At 40.9% G+C, this 17,430-nt stretch overlaps 1 long non-coding RNA gene across 3 annotated transcripts; it reads left to right on the forward strand.

Moving 5' to 3' along the window:
• Positions 1-2,072: 2,072 nt before the first annotated feature.
• On the forward strand, positions 2,073-16,427 carry LOC143863780 (uncharacterized). 3 transcript variants are annotated; one of them, XR_013240975.1, is made up of 7 exons: positions 2,073-2,156; positions 4,557-5,271; positions 6,645-7,014; positions 7,237-7,861; positions 8,469-8,587; positions 8,769-9,060; positions 13,649-16,427. It is a non-coding gene; the product is annotated as an uncharacterized LOC143863780 (long non-coding RNA). The 3 variants fall into 3 exon arrangements; XR_013240976.1 differs by having other exon boundaries at positions 8,504-8,587; XR_013240977.1 differs by having other exon boundaries at positions 8,508-8,587.
• The last annotated feature ends 1,003 nt before the right edge of the window (positions 16,428-17,430 follow it).

A 17,430-nucleotide genomic window follows, 5' to 3' on the forward strand; every position in this document is an offset into this window, starting at 1 on the left:
TCTTTAATCAGGTTAGAGTTTTCAAAAGGTTAAAAATTGATTTTATAAAAACCCAATCTCCCTCCTCTTAAATTGCCAACCATCATACTCAGGCCTATCATTGGAATTTCACTTTATGAAGCCTCTTGGTGAAAAAACACAAGCTAAGGATACACATCTTCCCCATATATATTCGGAGGAGTGCTGATGACTTAGCTAAGGAGATGGGTAGTTAGATCCATTATGTATTTGAGTCAAGCATTGCCCCTTTGATCAATCGACCCCATGTCCATTTAATCAATCTAAACCAATTCAACCCTAAGTCTCGTGTCCATGTCCAAAATAACTAGGATAATCATTCAAGTCACAAATGGAGATTTTTCCATAAACAGAACCAACCTATGCGAAAACAAAATTCACAGATGGAGATTATTCCCGTATAAAGAAAGATAAATGAAACCCTAATCCTTTGCTTCGATCTAACATTTTTCATCAGTCCATTAAAAAGAAGAAAAAAAAACAGAATCAAACCGTCTTCAATTCATTCTTCCTTTATTCGTGATCGTAGTTGAATAGAAGAAAACTAGGTCATTGAGGTTTTGCAGAAACAAAAGTAATAAGAAGATCGAAGCCGTTGATCGACAAAAAGAAATTGAAATCGTACCCGTTCTCCTGCGAAAGCGCCCGCGATGACGAAAGTCGCGTAGACGGAATTTCTTCTCATCACAACCCTGTACAGCCCTTCCCAAATCGCCATCTCTCGCTCTCTCTCTCTCTCTCTCTCTCTCTCTAATCTAGTAATCTCTATCGTAGGTAGGTTTACTTATATCTTTTCCGGAGTAGTACGTATGTGGAATTTATATGACTTTCTAAGGGCATTTTTGGAATGTAGAAAAGCATATCGGGTTCTGTTTAGATGGGTCCGATCACGATCCGGACGGTCGGTCCTTTGGTTAATGTGATCGTGGATTCGTGTGGGACCCAAAATACACGGTTTAGAATGACCTATTGATGCCTATCCCATTGTATTGTTAATTTGTTATGCACAAGGTTCTACCGAATTTCGGCTAAAATTTCGGTTTTGGATAGAATCGAAATTACCTCCGAAACCGAAATTTGAAACCTTGAATATGTAACTGCATGTATTTTGAAGGGCCCATTTTTATTTATTTATTATTATTGAATTTTGGGTTGCCAAAGGGAATTGATATATTCGCCCCCTTTTCTTAACCAGGCCACCTGCTTGTAGTGTAAAAGTAGTCATAAATACACAAAAGCGGGTGGGGCGGTCAAATATATTACTTCCCTGCTCTGATTAGATGATCATTAACCATTCATTCAATCTCCAATTACATTTTCTTGAAAGTGGTCATAAAATCCTAATCCAACTTTATCCCCTAAATCCTGGAGGGGAATTTTAGGAACACACCTATCCCTTTTGTCTTCTTCCGAGCCCATCAATTGATAATAAGGTTTTAACTTGGGTCACGTTTTACCCAACCCGCATCGACCCAACCCGAAAATAACATGGGTCAAGTTTAGAAATCATGGGTCTTAGGTTGGGTCAGTTTAGATTTAAAAAACCCACTCAATCTTAGGTAGGATCGGGTTTAAAGAAAAAAAACCTGAAACCCGACCCAATCCGACCCGACCCGACCGACCCACCTGGCTCATACTATGAATTTCTTAAATACCTATTGAATAACAAATTAAATTATCAAATTATTTTCCAATATATTAATATAATTATTTTCATTGAGGTGATAATGTTTGTGATGTGAAAATATAGTTTCCTTCTTAAATTTATAAAAATCTAGGGTAGGGATTCTACTCTTATTAGGCTAGCACTAATTTCCTGAACCCCTCCCTCCTCTTCCAGACACTTAATATTCCACCGACTATGGAGGGCTCCAGTGAGGATCTCGGAGCCCCAGATTGATGGGAAATTACAGATTTGGACTTGAGCATGAGAAAATTAATGCTCTCTTACAAGAAATATTCAACTGCTTATTCGCCTTCTTTGGGATTTCCTGAATTTTCTGAGGAGGCTTTTCCAGAAGATTGCTCTTCTTCTTTAGTTTATTCTGAGCAGAACAATGGTTGTTCAGATGATATACTTAGTCAGGTGGATCAGTTCCTTAGGGAAGCATTGCAGAATCCTCGCGAACGTCTTTCAAGTATGGGTTTTGATCTCTTGTTTCTGTTTTCTTACCATTATGGTTTTGTCCTTTTGAATTAAGGTTAAGATCTAGTTTCCAATATGAATTCATTTTCAGATGAGAGATTTTGAAGTAGTTTTCATTATTAAGTTATGAGGGATTTTGGGAGATGGTGAAGAATCAAAATAGTAGGAGAATGAACTCACAATGAGATTTGTGTTGGTGCCATTCAAAAAATTAAAAGATTTTTTTTTTTCTGGGTGACATCATATTATTTGACAATGTGGAGGTGGACATATCACAAGCCACTTTGTCTATCTCTAAGACCCGGTTTTGATCTTTGTTTTTCTTGAACATCAAGGGTCTCTTGGGGAACTCTTCGAGTGAAGTTAAGTGGGCTTTATTGGGTCCTATTGGTTGGTAGGATTCTAATTTCTAATGAGGAAGAAGTCCATTATCCTTTTCTTTGGAATCTCAGGATATGTGGGGTCATCTCATCATTGAGGACAATTCCCCCAATGTTGTGGCATCATTTTTATCAGTTTGTGTATTAGTTGGCAGACTTTCAAATTTCGTAATTCTTTTACAAGTTATTATTATCTGGATTTAAAGGGGTGGCTGAAGCTTTTGACATCTATTGTATGTTGCCAAGGAATGAAGATGTATGTTGGGTTTTTTTTTTTGTAGTCAATGGACTACGGCAAAAGAATATTTTGGAGTTGCAAGAAGTGTCTTTAAAGGGTTATCGAAAAGTGTAAGCTGCGTTCAGATGCAATTTTTTTTTTCTTGCGGTTGTCCAATGGGCGGAGAACCTCCCTAGTGTGACTTCCTTCTTCGATTCTTGGGAGGAAATCAGGTTGAGTAGTTTAGTGTGGATCATCCTCACGCTAGGTGGTCCTTCCTCTTGGATCTTTGAAGCTGAACTTCGATGGGTCTAGCCTTGAGAATCCAAGCCCAACCAACATTAGAGGTCTCTTGAGGAGCACTTCGAGTGAAGTTAGGTGGGCCTTTTTTGGGGTCCTATTGGCTAGTAGGACTCTAGTGGGGAAGAAGTCCATGCCCTTCTCTTTGGCATCCGGCTGATGGCTCAGGATATGTGGGATCATCTCATCATTGAAGGCAATTCCCTCAATGTAATTAGATAGGTGAGAGATGGGGAGAGTTATCCATGGAGGTTCGTGGACACTATTGATGAGATATTGGATATGATTTAGGGTCATGATACATAGTTTAGGGCCTTTAGGCACATTTGGTGTTATGCTAATTGTGATGTAGAACGGCTTGCTCACTCGGGCATTGACAAAGATGGAATCATGACTTTTGATTACCTTCTCGAAATTTTGTGCTGTTCTCTTTTTTAGTTTCTTGTTTTTTCCCTCTTCTTTTATTGTTGCTTTTGCCTTGCTTCAAGACCTTTTCTGCCATTCCCAAAAAAATTCCTTAAATGAATGGAAAAGGCAAGATTCAAGCCAGTTAGTTGGGTTCCAACATAAAGCTACCATAAAGACAAACTGAAATGGAGTGATTGAAAGAGATTGAAAGTTGCTCCCTTTGGCCATCTTTCTTGATGTGAATCGAAGAAAAAGCAGTTTTTGCAGGGATTGGAAGACCATCGGTTCAATTCATAGAAGCACGAAGCGGGTGCAGGGAAAGGGGCGGAAGCAGGGAAGCATGGAGAAGAGTCTAAGGTTGGGAGCGTCGCGGGAGCGTTAATGTAATATTTTCATCATCATGTTTTTCAAAATTCAAACACATCAAAAAATAGTAATTTCTACCTATCTTCATACAAATCATCATGTTTTTCAAAAATTAGGTACATCAAAAGTAGTAATTTCTAACCGTCTTCATTTTCATTCCCTCTTTTCTCATGCCTTCTGAAGATGCCTCTGTGTTGCTCCAATTAAGTACTTTGAACAGTTGGAGGAGTTTAATGCAAGTAAGTTGGTAATGGTAGTACTAATGGAGTAATAGGAGCAGATTGGGAGTGCAAAAGGAGCGGTTTCCATCTCTCCGACATCGCGCTCCCTGGAAGCTCCTTCCTAAGGAGCGCCGAATCACGGTTCCGAGTCAGGAGCAGCACCCCGCGTGAAGATTCCTGCTTCTAAGGTTCAATTCTCCACTGGATGACAATTTCCTTTCCTCCTGCTCCCATTAGAGGGATTGATTGGACTTATGGAAGTACAAGTAGGTGCCCCACTTTATATCAGGTCTGTCCTGCTAATGAAAAGGGTGGAGGACCTACCTCTTTCGCCAAATCATAAACCCTTAACTGTTTTGGATACACTTTTTGGAACTTGGCTTTACTTATATTTCCTATGACCTGCTTACTGTTTTGGATACGCTCTTTGGAACTTGGCTTTACTTGTATTTTCTATGATCTGCCCCTCCCTGCTAAATAAGTTTCTATCTCATGTCCAGTTTTGTGGATGGAGCAAGATGTAGTGAAGTTCATTCGTGACCCTACATGAGAACAACTGGAGTTTCCTCAGCTGCCAACGTCTTATTTAAGGTTGGCAGTACACCATGTAGCTCAGCATTACTGCCTCCAGTCAATTGTCATCTTAGACAACAATTCGCCCGATGGGTCTGGTTCTAAAATTGTTGTTCGCAAAACTTCCAAATGCCGGCTTCCTTTGATTCGTCTCGCGGACATTCCTATAAATCTCCCACAGGAGGACAACCATAATGTTACCAAAGTTGCAATCAAACAAAGGTCTCAGAAGCGCTCTCAAACCAACAGTGGTACAAATACCCATTCTTCCAAGGCAAATCACTCGAAAAGTGTGGAGGAGAGGAAAGAGGAATATAACAGAGCACGTGCCCAGATATTTAGTGTGAATAGCAGTGGGGCCTCTGTGGTTAAACCAGAGGGTGGATCCACTCTAGGAGCTAGTTTCCAACACTCCACCTACTTGGCGCCAGCAAGGGTGGAGGAGAAATTTGGCGTTGAAGGACCTGAAATTAATCTTGGCTGGGTTTCAGGTGAATCTTCTACAGGTAGCAACAGCAGATTAAGTAGAAATAGGCCAGAGAAGGAGCCTATCACTAGATATAAGACAAACAATAAAGTTGCCATATTTCGTGATCGTGAGGTGGACCGCGGGGATCCCGACTATGACAGGAGCTAAGATAGGTACATTGACTCATGCTGCAGTTATCATATATTATTGGCTATTTGCAAAATTTGAATATTTCTTCTCACAAACATGGTTTTAAATTTTGGCTGAAATACCGAAATTTCGGTCAAAATTTCAGATTTCGGCTGGGACCGGCACCGAAAGTACATAAATTTCGATTTTCTAGAAAATGTAATTTTTAAATTTTTTTTTACTGAAATTCACATTTCTTCAAAATTTTGGCGGAAATTTAGGCACAATAATGAAATTTGTTTGTTTTTTACCGAATTTCGGCTGAAATTTCTGTTTCAAGTATGTCTGAAACTAGGGGTGCAACTTGGGTCGGGTTGAGGCCAACCCGAACCTGACCCGGGCAACCATTTGCTCAACCCGAACCCAACCCGACCCAAGTTCCAACCCGGCCCGGCCCGAGGAACCATTTTTGCCAACCCGAACCCGACCCGACCGGAGTTCAACCCGAACCAACCCGAGATTTTAAAAAAATTATTAAAAATGTCAGGTTCACTCGGGTCAGGTTGCCCAAGCCCTCAACCCGAACCCGACCGAACTCAACCCGACCCGACCCGAACTCAACCCAACCCGACTTTTTTCCGGGTTGAGCCCGCCCAAGTTGCACCCCTATCCGAAACCAAAACCGAAATTTTAAACCTTGCTCACAATACACTGCTCTGAATGCTAATAAGCATGGATACTTCTTGGTTAAAAGTTCAATGCTTTCAGATATCCCATGTCCCTGGCACAAACTGTCCAGCGTGATCCTCTTTAATTCTTTACTCTTTACTGCCTTCTCAAGATACCAAAACCTCTAATTTCTCCAAAAAATATCCCAAATAAATGCCTTTTTTACTGATTAATTATATTATCCAAATTTACTCTTAGAAATGCTCATTTAGTGCGTACATCGATAAGTTTCTCTTCCTTCATAAGGTAAGAAATTTTTTCTATCTTTATGAAAACTGTTAAAGTATAAAAGATAAATAACGCCTTTTCTCCAATAGCTTAAGCTTTTGGAAAAGTTGGTAAGTTAACATGATATCAGAGCCAAAGGTCTCAAGTTCAAACCTCCCGGATAGCAAAAACCTACATGCGATGGTTTACCCAAAGTAGGACCACATGTGCCACGTGTTTGCCAAGTGGGCCACACGTGCGGGGGAGTGTTAAAGTATAAAAGATAAATAATGCCTTTCTCCAATAGCTTAAGCTTTTGGAGAAGTTGGTAAGTTAACAAAAACAAACGCTTTCTCAGAATTTTCAAAACAGTATGCATCTGATTTTTAAAAAATACTTGGACCACTTGGATGCTACGCACATTAGATATGCACTGACTAATTGACTAATTCTCAACAAATGGTACCGTATGATTTTGCAGGTATATGCAGAGATTTGATCCTGGGTTTGGGTTTAATGGAGGATCATACACCATGCAGCCAATGTACTCCCCTGCATTGAATTACAATACTGAATTTCCACAGCTTGGATCCACTCACAGGCCTCAAATTCCAATTGAACACCAACAGCAGTCAATTCCTCAACCTATGCGGGGACCTTGGCCTGAAGCATCATCCCCTAGTGCAATTGGTTATGGTCCACCAGAGAGTATGATGCCATCATTCAATCCAAATCATGTTGGTGCACATTCTGCGTCTGCCATTTATTTGCATTCTTCACAGTATGGGTGTCCTAGCCCTGGAATGACATTCGTCCATCCCCACGAACATGTTCACCAACCTCTTGCACAGGTATGTTCATATCCTAGTTTCACTTGCACTTGTTGTGTGTTTATAGATGGTGTGTTATGCCGATGTCTTGCATATATAATAAGCAAGAGGAGAATATTATCCTATAGATCAATCATAAACTCATGGAATTGACTTCCTCGTGTTGGATTCTTGATATGCTTTGACTTCAGTTCATTTATTGTAGAATTATCCTATAACTTCCACATGCCTGGTTTCCTGCAGCCTCATCAGCAACAACCCGAATCGTGTTTTGGATTAGCCCGGCCCCGGTGAGGGGCTTGGGCCATGCCTGCACCTGCCAGTACGAACTTGAGCTCAAAAATATGAAAGGTCGAGACCAATGTTTAAAAATGCAGATGCGGCACGAAACGCTGCTGAAGAAAATCCTAGTCGACTCAGCACGACGCGGTCGAGTGCTCGGTGGACACGGTCATAATTCGGGAGGGTCAAAGGAGTTTTTATTGACTCCAAATGCGGAATACGGACGCGGCGCAACGCGGAATGCAGCCAAGGTGAAAGGGAGTCGAGTTGGGGGAGTCAACGCGGATGCGCGGGAGTTTTAAAACTATGCTCGAGACAGTGATTGTCGCCTTCGACTGGCAGGAGAAGTGCAGGCATATGAACCGAGATCGACTGGGATTGGCACGTCTAACTTGAACTGTCTTATTCTGTTCCATGTTCCTCGGTTTCATCGCTGCTTCTTGACATGTTCAATGCAGAAGCACGCCTATTCATGCAAGATTCATTGTTTGGATGAACTCAGAAATCCCTGTTCTTGAAATGATGAAAAGCACTGAAGTGAAGTCATTATCTGGAGCTGGGATGTATATACTTGACTAGAATGCAGGTATGGATCAAACCCCTTCATCATATCTTCAATTCCTTAATCCATGTTTGTTTTAGATTTTAAAAAACCGATTGTGAGTCCAAAACTGATTATTGGACTCATTTTTTTAGTCCAAAACTGAATATTAGACTCAAAATTAAACAAAACAATTATCAATTTTGGACTCGCAATCGGTTTTTAAAATCCAAAACAAACAGGGCCTTACTATTTTTTATCTATGGCTTCTTTTGATTCTAATTGTTAGTTGTTATGGATATTTTACTCGGAGAACTGATTGAGAGTCCAAATCTGATTATTGGACTCAAAATTAAACATCCTTAGTATTTTTTTTTAATCTATGGCTTCTTTTGATTCTAATTGTTAGTTGTTATGGATATTTTACTCGGAGAACCGATTGAGAGTACAAAAGTGATTATTGGACTCAAAATTAGACAAAATTTGAGTCCAATAATCAGTTTTGGACTCGCAATCGGTTTTTAAGATCTAGAACAAACTGGGCCTTACTATTTTTTATCTATGGCTTCTTTTGACTCTAATTATTAGTTGTTATGGATATTTTACTCGTCTTGAAATCTAGCAAGACCTTGTCACTTTTTCTCTTAAACAGCACTACGAACATCCACTTACTTTTATACCACTCAGACAGTAGGGTGAACTCATTTCTAGAGAGGTGGATCCTACTTAACATTCGGCTTCTGGAAGTTATAGTGCAAGCCCATATCCTTGGTAATCCATATTTCATAACTTTTCTACTCTAGGAAACATCACCTGCTTGTATATATTGTTTCAGTCATAAATGTAATGTGGCCACTTATTACTTCTCTTGCCCACATAGTTTATGATTTCTATTCTTGCAAGTTGTAGTCTGACACCAAATTTGTTACATCTCATGTCTGATTTTTGCCAGAACCATTGAATGTGAGTGTTTCACCATAGTATTAATGCTTGATGCTGATCTGATTGAGGAAAGATCCTGAAACTTCCTGCCCTCTGGCAATGGTAAGATTTGTTATCTTACTTGTTGAATGCTTTGTATGTGTGATGTGTGCCTTCTTGACAGTTGAGGGTTTTGAGTTTGTTGATATTCTTGCCTTCCAATGAACTCTAGTGAAAGCAGCCCCATGGTTTACACCGGGCTGGGGCAGATGATAAGAAGAAGAAGAAGAAGAAAGATTGGCTAGTGAGTTTGCAAGCCTACGGTATTGTAGACACCCTATTTTGACCGGACCCTAGAGCCCTCAAAATCGAATAAAGCCTTGAAGTCGAATAAAATCCCGGAACCGAATCTCAAAACTTTCGAAAAATCAAACCCAAAAACCCTAAAAGTGCCCATTTCCATATATTTTGGAAATCGTTTGAAAGCCTGGGTGATCTCTGAACCCCCATTGGCATCCTCCGTTCAATTGCTCTGATCCTCTATTTCATTTTCGCAAAAATTTGAAAGAGTTTCAAAATACCCGTGAATTTTGGTATTAACACTCTCCCATTTGTACCACTAAGCTCCAAATAGCATTTTCGCTAGCCCATCTTGTTTCTCGTCTCGGTGTTTAAAAAAATCGTCAATGGTCATCACCGTTCCCAAGGTGCCCTGTAAGAGGATATCATGAAGAAAAGACAAGTCGAGTTTGCGCAAAAATTAAGCATGGATGTGTCAATATCATTTCCCTAGTTAGGCAAGAAAAAGGGGGTGAATTAGCAAGAAAGGGAGTGCTAGTAACAGTTCTCATTTGCAAAGAAAAAAAGAAAGAAGAAGAAATCATTTTCTCTACCCTAAGCCACCCCCTGGTTGTGTAAAAGAGTGGTCACAAATACACTATCAAGGGCTGTCCAGGGAACAAGGAGGGGGCATGAATATATCACTTCCCTTTAAGCTAACCAAATGGAAGCGATCAAGGGTGGAGATTAGGCAAGGTAAATGGGTTTTGCAATGAAGGGCTTAGATCATACTGATGAAAATGTTTGGGCTATAAAAGCAAAGAGGGAAGAGAGCTAGAGAGAAAGGGGGAGAGGAATTAGGGTTTTTCCTTTTCTAGAAAAGGAGTAGCAGAGAAGAGAGAGGGAGAAAAGCAGAGAGCTAGGCAGCCATCACCCTCCACCTTCGCCCCATCCTCTCATCCAAACGGCCATCTTCTCCGACCTCACTCCAACCTCCTTCTCCACCCATTCCACGGCCACCAACTACCATCCCTCCACCACCTCTGCAACTCCGACAACCACCACCACCATCGCCTCTATTCACCATCCTTCTCACCCCTTGTGTAGATTTTTTTAAAACCCTCTTCCACAGCCACCTTCTTCTACCTCCAAATCCCTGTTCTCTTAACCCCATTGAAACCCTCTCCACCACCACCATAACCATCTCCATTTTAGCCACCATTCCCTAAACACAACTCCATCTCCTCTGCAAATTCCGGTGATTCTTCATCTTCTCCGACCCCACTCCGCCGGAGCTCCGGCCAAACCACCATCTTCAACTCCCCCAAGATTTAAACCCGATTCCATTAAAAAACCATCACAGCCATCATCCCTACCTCTCCATTTCAGCCACTCACGCCATCAACCTCCATCTTCTCTACCTCTCCTCCATCTCGATCTTATCCCTCATCGTTCCCAACTCCACCACCTTCATTTGCAAGAGATTAGCAGAGGGAGAAAAAAAAAGAAAAAGAAAACAGAGAGCTAAGAGAGAGAGAGAGGTGCTACGTCTTCTTCAACCCCTCCCATCTCCGATCCGACCACCCTCATCACCTTCCTTGCAACTACCATAACCCCATTTCACCCAAACCCTCTTCCACCATCATCTTCTCCATTTTGCCCAACCTCATGAATGCTTGAAACCCTCACCACCTTAGCAGCCACCATTACCATCATCCATTACCTCGGAAACCCTCAAATATGACCACCCAAACCCACATCAGCCAGCCACCTCTCCTGTTTCTCTACATCCACTTCTATCACCAAGATCTGTGAAGAGGGAGGAATCAACACCATCGTTTGAAGATTTACAGATCTCCTTTTAAGGTTTGATTTTTTAGAAAAGGAGAAGTAGAGGAAATGAGGGTTTGATACCCATATTTCTCACCCATTCAAAAAAAAAAAAAAAACAGGGGAGCCCCATCTTTGTAGCTGGAGGAGAGGAAAGCAGAGATAAAGAGAGGGAGGGTAGGCTCGACTCTGGAACCGCTTGTTCGGCTATTTTTCCGGCTGGACATCATCTTCTTCCCCTTCTATTTTTACCCAAGCCCTACTCCTACTCCCTTGAAACCCATATCTCACCTCGGTTCCACCATCTTCAACTTCTAGATCTATCCACCCCCACCATCTTCTCCGGTAAGATTCGTATGATCCGACTGCCATTCAACCACCACTGTCCCGACCTTCATTGCCGGCAAGGTGAATCTATTCAATTCAGGTAACATTTCTAACCCTACTTGTGTTGATGAAATGTTTGTGATGGTTTACCTTGTTTTCCTGAAAGCATGTCATTGGTCCAGTCTGAGGCTATGGTTATGACTTTGGTATTTATTTCCATATTGGTTTCAATTGAAATATTGCTGGGCATTAAGATAAGAAATCATGTATGTATGTATCTATTCTTGGTTTTATATTCATATATCTGAGATGAATACTCCTTTAAGTATCTTTGAATTCACCTACTTGATCTGTTGGATCTTGAAACCATGCTCATATCATTGTTTAAGCTTATATCTGTGAGTTTTTGGAAATGAAGTCGTGCTAATATAGTTTCTTACATTGTTGTATGAGGATATTTGGGACTTTGATATGAAATCTTCAGACTATGGGCCATCAGTTTTTGTGTAAGTCTTTTAACGAATCTGAGTTTGTTACCAGAACTTGATGTAAGGAGGGTAGGTATGAAATAGCCTTGATGGAATGGTTAAAGCATGATAGCAGTTATGTTGATTTGTGAAGCTAAGGTTGACAGATATAGTCAATGATTGTTATCTCCAATTGTATGGGCTGAGTTTGTCATCTCACTGCCGTTCTTCCATTTGGTCTGCATAAGGTCGTCTTAAGTTTTTACTTCATGATTATTGTCCCTTTTTTTTATTTTTTTATGAGCTTGTTTTTTAGGAATGTGTGAATTTAAGAATTCTGTCAATTTCTACACATTTTCTCTCGGGTTTGACGATGACGGAATATCTCTTGAGCCACCCCTTTGCCCTTCATGTCTCTTTGCTTATCTCTTCATTTCTCATGGGCTTAGGGATTTTCCCTTCTTGGAGGCCATCCTTTCTTACAAGGCTTAAGGATTCTTTCCTCTTTGAGATGATCATTTTCTGCAGGGTTAGGGATTCACTTCTTCCCTTCTTCGGGTTCATCTTTTCACACGTTCCTTGGGATTCTCGTCGCATTTCGGAATCCCCATCGATTTTGGGAGCACTCGTCGGGTTAAGGCGATAACGGACGGCAACCTCTTGAGCCAAAACCCCTTTTCGATCAAAAGGGATAAAAATACATAAAAATCAAATAGCAAAAATCCAAAAAAAATCAAAAAACACTCAAAGCGTATTTCAAAAAGCTGTTTCGAACTACGTTGGCTTGATCCCTTTCCACAGGGTACGTAGGTAGCTTGGGATCTTCATCCCAAGTTCAGTCAAACTTTTCAATAAAATCATTTAAACCTTGCAAAAAATCATTCAAGCATAAAAAAAAATCTTTCAAACCTTTCACACCAAAAACCAAAATGGGCAAGGATGACGATTGTCAGGTCACTCGGAGCCTTCCTTTCATTTCATTTCTGATTTTGATCGTGGTTTTCCGGTTTTATCGGTTTTCCGACGTTTTATCGGGTTTTGGGACGGGTGACGACGTAGCGTGACCCCTTTACGGGGATTGTCCTCGCTGAGCCCAACGATAGGCTATGACGATCGTGAGACTTATCCGAACTTTAGCGGATCAGGATCGCTGAGCTTGATTCGTTAGAATCGCTCCCTGAGCCTATCGTACGCTCCCTTTTCTTTTCCCTGGCATTCTCGGTCCTCATGTACCGTTGATTTTCCGATTCATTTCTTTCCCTGTATCTTTTAGCTCATTGTGTGTTTATCTTTGACTTCTTATATGCTACTGTTAGCTTGCTTACTTTCCTAGCAAGAGATTGATTATTATTTTCTTAGCATTATCTCTTACATAGGCTCGCATGCTAGTGTGTTTATTCTATTGTTTTGGTAGTTTACTGCTGTGCTTATCTGTCCTCTCACCTGCTTAGTTGTAGCATTTATTCATCTTATCTTGATTATCTGCTTAGCTGTAGCTGTGCGTGTGGATGTTACTGCTTTCCTAAATGTGATGGATTAGGATTAGATGTGGTGAGTTAGGATTTTGATGTTTATTTTCTTTTGCCCATCCCCGGGTCATGCATGCTTAGATAGACGTTTTCTCGGGGATACTCGTTCCCATTTCACATGATTTTAGCCCAAAACTCTTCAAAATTAATTAAAAATGGCATAAGAGACCAGGTGCTTGCACTTGGGCGAATTGGGGGCGCTTAACACCTTCCCCATTCGTCATTAGGCACGGACTTTTGTATCTCTTGTTATCCGTTGCAACAGAGTATTTCATGGGATCCATGGCCTACTTTCTTGGATGACGACTCTTCTTGGTCCCGGAATCAAGAGGTATCTCATTTATATCGCCACCCATGCTGTGAGTGGCACCATTTCGAGAGTTTCTTGGCAGAGCTCTCCTTCACATTGTGGAGATCTTAGAGGATCGGCGTGGGATCTCGTGTCCCTCACCATTCATCCTCGGGATCGGGGTCCACAGGTATACATCTCATCTTTAGATGGGTGGAAGCTTGCAAACCCTATAAAGGAGGGCTAGGGATTCGAAGATTGAAAGAATCAATAGAGCTTTGCTTGGGAAGTGGCTTTGGAGGTATGGAGAAGAAAGATCTATTCTTTGGACAAAGGTTATTGAATCAAAGTATGGCTCTCACCCAGTCAACTGGGTATCTATGGATAACTATGTGCCCAAATCTTTGACTATATGGAGAGAAATCCTATGGCAAAACTTTAAGTTTGAAGAAGGCATCAAATTAAGGGTCTACAATGGAGACAGAGTAAAGTTCTGGCAGGACAAGTCGTCTTCCCTTGAGCCTCTTATGAACCTCTTTCCTGATCTCTTCAGATTAGCCTTGAATGATGAAGCTTTTGTGAAGGATTGTTTTGAAAGAAACGGAGATACAGTGACGTGGAAAGTAAACTTCAGAAGGATCTTTTTTGAGTAGGAAGTGGATAGGGTGGCCACTTTTGTTAACATGTTGGAATCTCATTACATTGGAAAGTCTCGAAAAGATAAAAGGGTTAAGATCTTCTGGTTTTTTCTCCTTCAAATCTTTCTACCTCCACTTGGCTTCCTCTTCCCCTCCCGCACATCTTTCCAAAGTTTGGAGCATCCCAGCATCCCCAAGAGTTAGAGCGTTCGGTTGGTCTGCTTTCTAGAATAGACTGCAGACCATCGATCACCTTCATCGATGCCACTTTCTCATTATCGATCATTGTGCCCTATGTCTGGCCACGGAGAGTGTGGCCCATATACTAATCCACTGCAGATACGCAAGAGAGATTTGGATTAAGATTCTGGATCTTTTTGTGATCTTTTGGGTTGTTCTAGTTAATATGCCAGACCTTTTAATGGCTTACTGGGAGGGTGTCCCTTGGAAGAAAAAAGGGAAGGTGTTATGGAATATTTGTCATCTTGCCACGTGGTTGGTTATTTGGAATGAGAGAAATTCTAGAGTCTTTAATGGGGTGGCCAAATCTCCATTTTGGCTCTATATCAAAGTAATTGCTCTTTCTATTGCTTGGGCGAAGAGCCTTTCATTGTTTCAATTTGTCTCAGCCTTTGATTTATGGGAGGGGTGGCAAATAGTGTGCTATGAAAGTGAAGCTAGATCTCAAATCATTGAACATTGAGAGCCTCCTCCGGTGGATCGCCTCAAGTTCAATTTTGACGGGTCGAATTTGGGCAACCCGGAGCCGGCGGGCATTGGAGGTTTATGTAGAGACTCTTATGGGTCGATTTTATGGTGCTTTTCTAGCCCTATTGGAGTTGGTGATGCAACTGAGGCGGAGATTAAAGCAGTGTATCAAGGAATTATAAAAATTGACAAGGCTCTTCTTTATAGCAAGGCAATTATAGAGGGTGATTTTAAAAATGTGGTGCGGTGGCTTTTGGGTTTGGCGGTTCCCCCTCGGAGATTTTCATTTTTTTTTGAGGAAATTGCCGACTTAACTCACGAATCCTCTATTGCATTTAAGCATGTAGGGATATCTGAAGTAGACTCTCTAGCTAGGGATGGTGTGGTTAGGGTGGGGTTGGAATGGTTTGATTTCCTTCCCCCTGAATTCTTGGTCTGTTTTGTATCTTTCTTTTATGTTTGTTCCTTTGGGGACCTTCTCGGTTCCCTTTATTAATTCATTCATTTACCATTTCAAGAAAAGAAAAGAAAATGCTAGACCTTTTGGATAGTTGGAATTTTGCTCCTTGGCCAAGCAAGGGGAAGACCTCATGAAACTTGGCCCTGATGGCGTCCATTTGGGTTTTATGGAAAGAAAGGAATGCACGCACATTTAAGAATGTGGTCAAGAGCGCATCTGTCTCTTTTGATAGGATCATCTCTTTAGTCGTGTCTTGGGCAAAATCTCTCCCTGAATTCCCCCTTTATTCGGCATCGGACACAAGGAGTTGGAAGGAGATCTGCAACATCAGGGAAGGTGAATCTGTAGTGGCTCCTAGATGGTTCTGTCCTTACACTGGGTGGCATAAGTTTAACTTTGATGGCTCTAGTTTGTGAAACCCAAGGCCCTCGGGTATAGGCGGTGTCCTTAGAGACAAGAATAGCATTCCCGATAGGAGTTATGGTGATAAGATTGTTGTTAGTAATAGATTTGGATAACCTCATCGTGGAAACATCATCTGATGGTTGGAAGGGCAATCTCCTCACCCTTGGAGATTCTCTGAGTTCCTTGAGGAGATCTTTTGGATCGGATCTAGGGTCATGTGGTTTGTTTTCATCACTTTAGGGGGTCAGCGAATGGAGAGGCGGATTGGCTTGCCCGTGAATGAGTGGCTAGAGTGGCATTAGAGTGTTTTAGTCATCTCCCTCCTTGAACAGTTCTTTATCTTGTTTTTTTTTTTTTGTTTTCGTTGATTTGTACTGTTATTTCCCATGATTGCCTTGGTCATGTCATGGTCTTTTTGCTATTTAATATATTCACCTTTTCAGAAAAAAAGAAGCAGCCCCCTGGAATACAATTCAATGTCATAAACCAGTCCTCTTCCTAATGTTTCTTGCGTCAAATATGGTTCCAGTTATGGTTATTTACATGTAATTGCTCACTGTTTTTACCCAATTTTATTAGTTTTTCTTCCAATCCAGTTAATTGTTTCAGGATCTGTTCATGCTCAAGGATAAACTGTGGCAATTGTTCATGCTCAATGCTAACTATTTATTAGAAGAAAAATGAGATTTTAATTGGGATCTTGATTTCATGCACAGTAAATAATCTTTTATTGTAATATTTTTGTGTTGTGCCTACTCTAACTAGAATTTGTTGCATAAATGAATTTATTTCCAACGAGAAAATGTCTCATAAAATTGACTTCGATTCCTACACCATACATCTGCAAGGAGAGAGAGAGAGAGAGAGAGAGAGAGAGAGAGAGAGATTGTTTTGAACATGGTACAGTGGTATAGAGAGAGAGAGAGAGAGATTGTTTTGAACATGGTATAGTGGTATAGAGAGAGAGAGAGAGAGAGAGAGAGAGAGAGAGAGATTGTTTTGAAACATGGTATAGTGGTATACATTTATATGGAACCCTAACCCTATATCTTCAATCCTTTAAGCAGACAATGATGCCCTGCCAAAAGCAATCTAATTTAAGAGGGCTAATGATTTGCAAGAAAGAGAGTATAATTAAGGATGCCTTCATTAGTTCAGAGCCAATCAATGCATGGAATATCATCATGCCTCTTCTTAAAATGACCTACGTAAACACATCATAAATACACTACATTTGGTGCCTGCCACATCATGAATAATGACAAAATCTGTTGAAAAGTGAGCCTATGTGGCTCCTCTCTCATGCAACAGGCGTTCCGCGAAATGCCTTATGCGATAGTCCCCAGCAAAATTCCTTAATAAATACAACATAGTGATGTCCCTACGTTTGTTTGGAAGGTAAAACGAAGAACAGCACTATTAATTAGGCCATGTTTGGTAAAATGAAGGGTGGGAGAGGGAGAGAATTGAAATGAAGGGGTGCAAAGTGACTGAAAAACAGGGAAAAGAAAATTCCCACTCAATTTGAGTTTTTTTTTTTTTTTTTTTTTTTTTCAGCCACTTCGCACCATTATCGTGATTTTGAACCCTCTCAATTCTCTCCCTCTCCAACTTGAGTAGGCTTCTTCGTGGTTTTTCGTTTCCCTCTTTTTCCCTCGTGTCACTTGTGCCCTTTCAATTCTCTCTCTCTCCCACCACTTGATAAGTTAATATTCAATGGAAAAAGTTTTCATGGCTTCCAAATAATTAGGGATCCGGATC

Source organism: Tasmannia lanceolata, unplaced genomic scaffold, assembly GCF_043159265.1.
Source record: "Tasmannia lanceolata isolate RefF3 unplaced genomic scaffold, GAP_Taslan_0.1 ptg000044l, whole genome shotgun sequence".
In the NCBI taxonomy this organism is placed as follows: domain Eukaryota; kingdom Viridiplantae; phylum Streptophyta; class Magnoliopsida; order Canellales; family Winteraceae; genus Tasmannia; species Tasmannia lanceolata.